This window comes from Citrus sinensis, chromosome 2 (assembly GCF_022201045.2).
Source record: "Citrus sinensis cultivar Valencia sweet orange chromosome 2, DVS_A1.0, whole genome shotgun sequence".
Classification (NCBI taxonomy): domain Eukaryota; kingdom Viridiplantae; phylum Streptophyta; class Magnoliopsida; order Sapindales; family Rutaceae; genus Citrus; species Citrus sinensis.
This window is the reverse complement of record NC_068557.1, coordinates 14,087,609-14,100,022: the sequence shown is the minus strand read 5'-3', so window position 1 is coordinate 14,100,022 and position 12,414 is coordinate 14,087,609.

The window sequence follows — 12,414 nt, the reverse complement described above, 5'->3', positions numbered from 1 at the left end:
CCCAAAACGTTATGAAACTTTGCAAATAAGTCCAATTTCAGAATTTCTAAGTAATGCTTCGTTAATCCGAAAACTTTCTGAAATTATGATTTTACCCAAACTTTATGAAATTATAGAATGACCCAAAAACATTTAAATAGTTTCAAATAGGTCAAAATCCAAAATTTAAAACACTATCAAAGATTTTGAAATTATTTTCATTTTAGTCCAAAATGCTTTAATTCCATAACATCATTTTCTTATTATAAAAGCACAATTCATAAATCTTTACTTAATAAATACATGTGGTTTGTTATCATCAAAATCAATATTTATAGCCATATAGCTAACAATCTTCCCCTTTTTGATGATGACAAAACACATTAAAAACTTTAATCTTGTTATGAAAAAGCTCCCCCTTAATCAATGCAAGTTAAAAAAAATGATTTGAAAATTGTTTAACAAAAACTCCCCATGCATACATGCTCCCCCTAGATAGATGCATATTTTCATAACACATATTAAATCATTCTCCCCCTTCATCATCAAAAAGAATAAAGGCTCCCCCGATCAATCATCAAAATCGCAACATAAGCACATTAGTAAAAAAAAAATATCCATAAGCATAAGAAAATCCATATAATCCATAATGATCAATCAAAACAAATCCATAACATCCAACATAAATAGTCACAACAAATCCATATCATCCAAAACAAATGCATAAACCGAAAAGCATAATAACCATCCATAGAGTCGAAAATAAAAGAACACACAATGCAGTAAATGAAATGTAGGTGTGTCCAAGTACAAGCATAAGATACTACTCAGGTGGTGAGGATGGAGGTGAAGGAGGTGGAAACGGATATGGAATGCCGAAGTGCTCAAAGAGGAGGCGCTGTCCATAAATGAGCTGCTGCTGCAGCTGCCGCTGCTGCTGTTGCTCCTACTAAAGCTCAGTCTGCCGCACCGAAAGTGTCTGCACCTCATCCATAAGCTGCTGAAGAGTAACATCTCCAGAGATAGGAGGCCGTGGAGGTGATGAAACGGATGCAGATGCACTAGGAGCCGAAGCAATCGTAGAAGAAACTCGGCGTCTACGCTGCCTTCGAAAAGAGAGTGAGAATACTGGAAGCTGATTAGCTGGAATCACAGCATTAAGTGGCCGATCATCACTTGGGGCTAGAAAGGTAAACTTGTTATCGTTGTATTTGACCCAAGTGCCATCCTTCCACTCAAAGCCTAATCCAACAATAACCTCATCCCCAATACCCTTGGACGGCCTACAAGATGGTTCTAGAATTGGCACTTCAAAGAATTTAAGAATTCGAGTAATGAAGTGACCATAAGGAAGAGAGCGGGTAATCAAGGCAGGAATGCTCAACATGGTGCGGATGATTGAATAGCCCAAGTCAACCGGGCGACCTCTAAGAATACAGTCAATCATGGCCACATCCATGTGAGAAACCTCATCCAAATGTCCTGATCTAGGAAGTACAATAGACTGGATTATACGAAGCAAAAAATGAATTTGAAGACAAAGACACTAAGTACGGAAATGAATGGTACAGTCTTCAACAGAAAGATCACTACGCCGACAAATACTACGAACGGCGTCAACATGAACATAGTCATCAATATCAGGAGGTTTCCTAAGAGAAAAAATGTCCAGGCCATCATCGGAAGATCCTAGGATGGAGTTCAACTCCAAATCATCAAATTCAATCAAAACTCCTCCAACTGTGGTGATTACTCGATTTTCTTTCTCCGTGAAACAATCCATATTTGAGTAAAATACTTTCACCAAGTCGGGATACACATTCTCCTCAATCAACAATGCATCAATCCAACCAACATCTCCCAACAATTGAAATAGATTTCTATGACTAATCTGGAGAGTATGCAAAACATCCGGTAAAATAAAGAAAGTGTTGAGTACCTTACGAGTCCGAAAGTTTTGTTGGAACATTTTGATCAAGTGTTGCTTGTTCTGAAAATGAATGGACTCAAAGGTGGATTGACTGGAGGTGCCCCTTGCTTCCCGTGGCCGTGTGGATGGTTGAACCGATTCTTTGCCTTTTCTTCGAACCAGCCGAGAGCTTGACATTTAGATTTGGTTGATTTTGAGTTAAAAAGGATAAGGAGAATGATGATGATGAAGATTGAGAGTGATTTCGAGAAGAAAATTGGATCAAAAACGGCTTGAGAGAGAGAAATCCAGAGAGAGAAAAAAAATGGCTCAAAACCTAGGTTGAAAATGGGATCTAAAGATTTAGATGTTCAAAATGAATTCCAAGGATGGTTTTGAGTTCTTAATGAGATGGGGAATGATTTTTGAGATTTAATTTGATGTGAAAAGGATAGAAAATGAAGGATCTTGGCGTGAAAAAGAGAGAGAATGAGAACGGTTTTTAGAGAGATGAAGAACCGGTTTTCCGAATGCATGAGGAAGAGGATGAACAACTTAAAAGGGTCATGAATCCGGCTTGTCGGATTTCCTAACCGACAAGCCGGTTAGCGGGCAAAATTGGAGAAAGCCGAAACCGGCTTTCCGAATTTGAAATCCGGTAAACCGGATATGGACCCGAGAGCAGCAAGAGGCGATTCGGCTTGCCGGTGTCCTTAACCGGCTGGCCGGTTTCAAGAGCCTCCAAAAATCCAGTTTTCCGGATTGTCTTGATCCAGAATCCGGTTTTGTTCCAGCAAGCATGCACGTGAATTCGACTTTCCGGTTTTGCTAACCGGTAGACCGGTTGTGAGGCAGAGAGTTGGCTTCCAAATTCGATTTTCCGTATTGAAGATCCGGTAGACCGGTTGTGAGGCAAAGATGAAGCTTAGCAAATCCGGTTGTCCGAATGTTGTCCCTAGAGCAACCAAAGCTAATCCGGTTTTCCAGATTGAGAATCCGGTTATCCGGAATTTGTCCTGAGAGAGATCAATAAAAAAATGTTTTTCCGGATGAATGGAAATGGAATATTTGCTAGCTCTTATACTTGTACTACACACACCATTTCATTCCGGCCTTAAAAATTGATTAATTTTAAATCATTTTGAGACTTAAAATTTTTCAATAAGCCATTTAATGCATGAAACACAAAATCATAAAATCATAAATTTACAAGCATATCAAGTTATCTAATTCATAAAGCATAAATCCATATGATAACAAACACATCAAGCCATGTAGTAAAACATGAATTAAGATTCAACATTCATCATTCCAAGCTCATGTCTTATCTTTATAAAATGCTCTTCGCTAAGAGGTTTTGTAAAGATATCTGCAAGTTGATTTTCAGTGGAAACAAATTTAATTACCACATCTCCTTTTTGAACATGATCTCTAAGGAAATTATGTCTAATTTCTATATGCTTAGTCCTAGAATGTTGAATAGGATTCTTAGAGAGATTTATAGCACTAGTATTGTCACATAAGATAGGAATTTGATCAAGCTTAATACCATAGTCTCTAAGAGTTTGTTTCATCCATAAAATTTGTGCACAGCAACTATCTGCGGCAATATATTCTGCCTCGGTGGTTGAAAGCGCAACCGAGTTTTGTTTCTTACTAAACCAAGAGACAAGAGAATAGCCTAGGAAGTGACATGTTCCGCTAGTACTTTTTCTATCAACCTTATACCCAGCAAAATCGGCATCCGAATAACAAGTTAAATTAATATGAGTTCCTCTAGGATACCAAAGGCCAAGATTAGTAGTGCCAATTAAATATTGAAAAATGCGTTTGACAGCAAGCATGTGAGACTCTTTAGGACAAGATTGAAATCTAGCACACAAGCAAACACTAAACATAATATCAGGCTTACTAGCAGTCAAGTAGAGTAAGGATCCGATCATACCTCGATATGTCTTGATATCAACTTCCTTACCTTTCTCATCTTTGTCCAGCTTGATGGTAGTACTCATAGGAGTGCTTTTTGCCGTTCCATTATCATAGCCAAATCTTTTGAGTAGATCTTTCACGTACTTGGCTTGGTTTATGAAAATTCCTTCCTCGTTTTGTTTGATTTGAAGTCCAAGGAAGTACTTCAACTCTCCCATCATACTCATCTCAAATTCTTGGCTCATACATGATGAAAAATCTTTACACAACAACTCATTAGTAGAACCAAAAATAATGTCATCAACATAAATTTGAACAATAAGTATGCCTTGGTTCTTATGCTTAACAAAAAGAGTTGTGTCCGCTTTTCCCATTGAAAAATTGTTATCTAAGAAGAAATTTTTAAGCCTATCATACCAAGCTCTAGGTGCTTGTTTTAAACCATACAAAGCCTTGGATAACTTATACACATGATCTGGAAATTTTTCATTTTCAAAATCAGGAGGTTGTTTCACATAGACTTCCTCCATAATATATCCATTTAAGAAAGCACTCTTGACATCCATTTGATATAAAATAAAATCCTTATGACATGCATATGCTAACAACATCGTAATGGATTCTAACCTTGCTACAGGTGCAAAAGTTTCATCAAAATCAATTCCTTCTTCTTGGTTGTAACCTTGAGCCACTAATCTAGCTTTATTTCTTACAACCACCCCGGATTCATCCATTTTGTTTCTAAATACCCATTTAGTACCTATAATGGATTGATGTTCCAGATTAGGAACTAACTCCTACACATTGTTTCTCTCAAATTGATTCAACTCCTCTTGCATTGCCATAATCCAAGATTCATCGTTTTCCGCATCCGCAAAGGATTTTGGTTCAATTTGAGAAATAAATGCAGCATGCTCACATGTGTTTCTAAGGGATGACCTAGTGGTAACACCTCGTGAGGGATCTCCTAAAATTACATCCTTAGGGTGAGAGGATACATACCTCCACTCCTTGGGGAGTGTTTGTAAAGTACCTTCATTTTGCTCTGCATTTGTTTCTTCATGATGTTCCTCTTGAATTCCACGTGGCGCATCTTCTTGGTTGTCATTCGATGCTTCTTCTTGTTGTTCTTCTTCTGCATTATCATCAACAACAACTTTCTCCATAGAGGAGGGGTTAGACGCATCAAATATAACATGCATAGATTCTTCCACAACTAAAGTTCTTTTATTATAAACTCTATAAGCTTTACTTGAATTTGAATAACCAAGAAAAATGCCAACATCAAATTTTGGATCAAATTTACCAAGATTATCTTTTGTGTTCAAAACAAAACATTTGCATCCAAAAACTTTAAAATAACCAATGTTGGGTTTTCTATCTTTCCAAAGCTCATATGGAGTTTTATTAAGATTAGGTCTAATCAACACCCAATTTAAAACATAACAAGCGGTGTTGACGGCTTCGGCACAAAAATACTTAGGCAAAGAGTTTTCATTCAACATTGTCCTAGCCATTTCTTGAATAGACCTATTCTTTCTCTCTACTACTCCATTTTGTTGTGGAGTCCTAGGTGATGAAAATTGATATTCAATGCCAAAATCATTACAAAAATTTTCAAATGCATTATTTTCAAATTCTCCACCATGATCACTTCTAATACAAGAAATAGAATAACCTTTTTCATTTTGAACCTTTTTATAGAAAAATTGGAATGCATCAATGGCATCATCCTTATTAGCCAAGAACAATACCCATGTGTATCTAGAATAATCATCCATAATTACAAATGCATAAAATTTGCCACTTAAACTAGCATATCTAGAAGGTCCAAATAAATATATATGAAGTAATTGAAGTGGTTTTGAAGTGGAGACATGATTCTTGCTTTTAAAGGAAGTTTTGATTTGTTTTCCAAATTGGCATGCTTCATAAGTTCTATCTTTTTGAAAATTAATTTTTGGAAGACCTTTTACTAAATCATTTTTCACGATTTTTGAAATCAAATCCATGCTTGCATGACCTAATCTTCTATGCCACAACCAACCATCATCATGCAATGCGGAGAGACATTTCTCATTTGTTGATGCACAATCTATATTAATGGTATAGACATTAACACATCTATTTCCTACAAACAAGATTTTCCCATTACATGCATTCTCAATAACACACTTTGATTCATAAAAAATAACTCTATATCCTTTATCACATAATTGACTAATACTAAGCAAATTGTGTTTCAAGTTTTCAACCAAACACACATTTTCAACCAAACACACATTACCGACATTTCCAATCCCAATGATTTTTCCTTTTGAATTATCCCCAAACGAAACATCTCCACCATTTTCGATCTTGGTAAAGCTTGAAAACCAAGAATAATTCTCTGTCATGTGTCTTGAACAACCGCTGTCCAAGTACCACTTATTCTTCTTCTTCTTTGAGCCCTGTAGAAAAAATCTCAAGTTTTAGGTACCCAAACCTTTTTGGGTCCTTGAGAGTTAGCAATGGTTCCTTTCGGAACCCAAACACATTTCATACCATAATATGCATTTCTCTTCACTGCACATCTATTTTTCATATGTCCATCTTGATTGCAATAATGACATACAATTTTATTATTAATAGATGTATTCTTCATAAAATAACTCTTGTAAAATTTTTGTTTCAAATTCGGTTTATAACCTATGCCACTTTTGTCAAATACACATTTTTGTGAGTTTAGCAAATTGTCCAACATCTTTTGTCCATTTGTGAATTTTAGCACAATTTCATTTAGTTCATTGCTCTTCTTTCTAAGCATTTCATTCTCATTTTTCAAGTCATTCATTTGTGACTCTAAGTGCTCATGTGAGGTGCTAGAATTCTCAAATAATGCAATACTATCACGCAATGTTTTATTTTCTAATTCTAGGCATGTAATCTTTGCACTAAATGAATTATTTTCATGCTTAAGCTCTATTATCTTCTTTTTAAGACATATATTCTTTTTACCAATCTTCACTAGCTCATCATGCAAATCCTTAAAAGCATCATGCAATTCATCATATGTAGGAAGAACACTTACCTCATCAAGTTCATCACATGATTCTTCCTCAATAGCCATGAGAGCTAAGTTTGTCATTTCTTGTTACTCATCATCGTCACTTGTTTCCTCATCACTATTATCCCATGTGGCCACCATAGTCTTCTTCTTGAATTTGTTGAGAAGGGGACATTCCGGTCGTATGTGTCCGGGCTTCTTGCATTAATAACAAGTGATTGGCTCCTTCTTCTCCTTCTTATTCTTGTAGCCTCTGAACTTTCTCTGCTCATTGTTCTTTTTGTAAAATTTTCTGAATCTGCTAGCCAACATAGCCAGCTCCTCATCATCCATTTCGTTTTCCTCATCACTCTCATGTTTTGAAGCCTTGAGAGCAATGTTTTTCTTCTTTTCCTCATGCCCTTTTTTAGCTGCCAAATCTTCTTCATATGAAATAAGAGAGCCAATTAAATCATCAATAGGTAATATATTTAAATCCTTGGCTTCCTCAATGGCAGTCCTTTTTTGTCTCCATTCCTTAGGTAGTGACCTAATGATTTTCTTGACTTTTTCGCTATTTGAAAAAGTCTTTCCTAGGGCTCCTAGAGTGTTCACTATGTCCGTGAATCTAGTATACATAGAGTACACATTTTCATTTTGTTCCATTTAGAACAGTTCGTATTGTCGAGTGTACCTACTTATTTTAGATTCTTTCACTTAGTTCGTGCCTTCATAGACAACCTCAAGTTTGTGCCAAATCTCATTAGCACTTTCGCAACTAGACACTCTATAAAACTCTTTCTTATCTAAAGCACAAAACAAGGCATTCATGGCCTTGGAATTTAGAGAAGTTTTTCTCTTTTTGAAATCATTCCAATCCCGTGAAGGTTTTGGAATATCTTCTCCTACTCATTTTTAGTCAAAGGCATGAAAGGACCATCATTAACGATTTCCCAAATCTCATAATCTAAGGCTTGCAAGTAAATTCTCATCCTAGTTTTCCAATATGGGTAATCGTTTCCATCAAAGTAAGGTGGTCTAGTGGTGGACTGCCCTTCTCTAAATGTGGAATCATTTTGAGTTGCCATTGATCTTTATCTCTAGATGGTTAAATCTAAATAAGAGCACCTTGCTCTGATACCAAATGAAATATAAGTGTGCAACCCAAGAGGGGGGGTGAATTGGAAATTTAAAAATTATCCTAGCAAATCCACACAACAAACAATCTAATGCCTTAATAAAAATTGAAAGCAATAAGTTTAATAAAGGCACAATAATTAAAGAGTAAGGGAGAAGAGAAACAAACACACAGATTTTTACGTGGTTCAGCAATCCCCACCTACGTCCACGCCTCCAAGCAATCCAAGCTTGAGGATTTCACTATCCAAGCCTTTCCGAGGCTTCAACAGATTACAATTGACTTCGAGGTGTCAATAAACCTTTATAACGAAGAAATTATCTCCCAATCTCTTCACTCAAGTGTCTCACACACTCAAATTCTTACAATTGAAATGAAGAAATGAAAGTTATAATGAAACTCATTCAATGAGTAGATATTCAAAGATGAAGAACAATGAATGATTCAATGTATGTAGTTTGCAAGTTTGAAGGCTCAAGATATCTCGTGTGCTTTTTGTTTTTGCTTGTTGGAGAGCTTCAAAATGAGTTGGATTTGAGTTCTTATAGTTTGAGCTCAAAAACTAGTCGTTACTCACATTCCAGGCGTATTTGATTTGCCGTTTATGGAATCCGGTAAGCCGGATTTATGTTACCGTTAAGGCAAAAATTTGAATTTTGCCTATCCGGCTTGCCGGTTACGGAATCCGCTAAGCCGTTTTCGTTTTGGACGTTTACTGCCCGTATCCGAATTTCTAATTTTCAGAATCCAGATAGCCGCTTGCTACAGTAACCTGCTACAGTGAAATGTTCTCAAATTTTCAGTTTGACCCAAAAACTTTATAAAACTGTAGTATGGCACAAAACGTTATGAAACTTTGCAAATAAGTCCAATTTCAGAATTTCTAAGTAATGCTTCGTTAATCACAAAACTTTCTGAAATTATGATTTCGCCCAAACTTTTTGAAATTATAGAATGATCCAAAAATATTTAAATAGTTTCAAATAGGTCCAAATCTGAAATTTAAAAATTATCAAAGATTTTGAAATTACTTTCATTTTAGTCCAAAATGCTTTAATTCCATAACATCATTTTCTTATTATAAAAGCACAATTCATAAATCTTTATTTAATAAATACATGTGGTTTGTTATCATCAAAATCAATATTTATAGCCATATAGGCTAACAATAACCGTCTATTTATTCCCTATTAAAAGGTGAACATTTGGGCTTTTGGTAGCCTTACACGTGGGTAAGTTAAGTAAAGTTAGGAATAACATAAGAAACTTGAAAATAAAATGTGTTAGTATGTTAACTACGAAATCATAATTGTTAGATTATAACATAGAGTTATGTTAATCCACATCGGCTTAATGCCCTTCATACATTCCTCGAATAAGGTGAATGGTTGGGTTTTCCTCGACCTCACTCATGAAAAAATAAAGAAGTACCACATAATAAATCAAGTGGCAGGAGCATAAATACGCCAGCAAAGCTATGAATTAGCATAATTAAACAAAATGAACATGAAATAAAATAAAATATAAATACGTCTTGGGTTTAGTTTTAGAGACTATTTTGACCCTTTTTGACCATCTTGGCTTTCTACTATTTGGTCAAAATTTTATGTTGATTAAATGGGTTTTACATTTTCTTCACTATTTATTTTCAACTTTCTTGGAGGAGAGACCTCCATTTTTTAGCTTGTAATTTTGGCTTTATTGCTTTTTTTAATTATGTTTGAGGTTTAGGTCTCACACATAAACAAATTTTTAATGAGTATATGTGAGTATTCACGTCTTTTTTTAACTATACACAACCAAATCAAGTTTCAAAAGATGATGGTGGAGTATTGGTTTTGTGGGTTTTAGTGAGATAAGAAGAATTTTTAGTCCTTATAGACGACGCTAATGAAGGTGCTAAATTTTTACGTTCACATATATTTGTAGCATGTAGAGAACTTGTCATAATTGCTAGCCTCGATTCCGGTGGGGTGAGTTCCTGAAAAGGCACTCCGACGCACAAGTTAGTGTTTAATCAAGATTAAAGAAAGAAAAAATATAGGGAAATTGAGTTTTCTCTCTCTAGGATGAACAATATTCATGAAGGCCAAAGACCCTTTTCTTATATAAATGATCTCTATATATAAACAGTAGGTGACAGGGATTTAGGGTTTTTCCTTGAACTCTCATCCTAATGACACATGTCACCCATCCTTATTGTGCACTGAAGGTCAATTTGATAGTAGGGAATTATTTCATACCTGCGTGCTTCCTTACTCTTATGACTTTATGCGTGGTTGCCTTAAACTATGGAATTTGAAATCGAAATGAGTTTTCCTCCTCTTGTCATTTTCATAAGTTTTTAGGGAATTTTGTCTCGGGTGTTATTCCCTTAGAATATATTGGATATTATTTTCCCCCGAAATAATTCCTTTCTATTTAGTAGAGTGGACATTTGACATAATGTGGTGCCTTTGGAATATGGCACCTACAAATTCGAAAGACAGGATTACATGTCCATGTGTCACTCAGCATGGCTGAATGAATACTGAATATTTAGATTTAAATAAAACTTAAGATACTCTTCATTAGATCACTTATTTGAATGGCTTATATTAGTTTTTTTTTTCTCTTCTCGCTCAAAGTACAAGCAAAACCAATGAGATCAATAATCAGGCAAAATAATTAAAGAAAAGCAAATGTATATGAATGATGCAAAAAATAAACAATCATGGTGATTGACAAATCTGACAGTTGATTCTTCCACACTCCCTCTTAATGTCATCATATGATTGACAAATTATAATATAAGAAAATCAAATTCAATAAAATGACCCACAACATGTTCTACATAATTACTTATACTGTCATAAAAAATTACTAACTCAACAAATAGCTACTAGCTATAAAGAACAATTTTTTCAATTTTCCTAGCTAAAGACTAGACTACTCTAATACCCAACATATTTTACTTTTGTAAATATAATTAGTTACAACATTAAATTTATATTTTCAATCAGTCATCAGCAACAAAAATTTCACTTTCATTAATCATAAAAAGTACTTAAGTTGATAGTGCTAGATTTGTACCTTCACACATATTTTTAGCTTGTAAATAACTTGTCACGATCGTTGGCCTCGATTCTAGTAGGGTGAGTACCTGAATAAGTCACTCTGACGCTCAAGTTAGTTTTTAATCAAGATTAAAGCAAGAAAAAAAATGTAGAAAATGAGTTTTCTCTCTCTAGAATGAACAATGTTCATTGAGGCCAAAAGACCTCTTTCTCATAGAAGTGGTCCCTATTTATAGTGGTCGGTGACATGGTTTAAGGTTTTTCCTTAAGCTCTCTTCCTAATGACACATGTCACCCATCATTATTTTACACGAGGAGTCAAATTTAAGTGTACGAAAGTATTCCTACCTATATGTTTCGTTACTCTTATGACTTTGGACATGGTTTCCTTACACTATGGAATTTGGAATCCGAATGAGTTTTTCCCTTTTGTCATTTTCCTCCCCCTTGACAGAAAAATGACTTATTCTGGAGAAGTATTATTACGAAACTTTGTCTCTTTACTGGCCTAAAAAGTTTTTCTTTTTTATTAGTCTAAGAAAATTTTTCCTTCTCCTTGACATAAGGAAAAGTGACTTATTTTGGAGGAATATTATTACGAAATTTTTCTCCTTACTGGCCTAGCAAAGTTTTTCCTCTTCATTATCCTAGGGAAAAGTGAACTATTTTCTGAATAAATATCTTTGAAATGTTTCCTCTTTGTGTCCTTGGGAATGTTTTCCTCCTTTGCATTAGGAAAAGTTACTTATTTCGGATGAATAGTATTATGAAACTTTTTCTCCTTATTGGTCTAGGGAAATTTTCCCTTTTTATTGGCCTCGAGAAAAATAAGTTATTCCAAGTGAATTGTTTGGGAACTTTTCCTTATTAGTGTAAGGAAAAGTTATCTATTTTGGAAGAATATTATTGGAAACTTTTCTTCCTTCTTGGCCTAAGAAAGTTTTTCTTTTTCTATTAGGGAAACTTTTCCTCCTTCTTGGCATAAGAAAAATTGCCTATTCAAAAGGAATATTATAACGAAACTTTTCTTCCTTCGTGGCCTAAGGGAAGTTTTCCAAAAACTTCCCTCTTTGTTGACTTAGGGAAGTTGTCCCTTGTTATTAGTTAGGGATGTTTTTCCTCTTCCTTGGCCTAAGGAAAAGTAAATCATTCTCCGAAGACATTGTTCCTTTTCATTGGCCTAGGGAAGTTTTCCTTCTTCTTGGCCTAAGGAAAAATGTTTACTCTAAAGGAATATGATTATTGAACTTTTTTTCCATCTTAACCTAAGGGAAGTTTTTCCTCTTTGTTGGCCTAAGGAAAAGTGAACTATTTTCCGAAGACATATTGTTACGAAACCTTTTCTCCTCATTGGACTAACTGTCACCCCTTGTTCCCT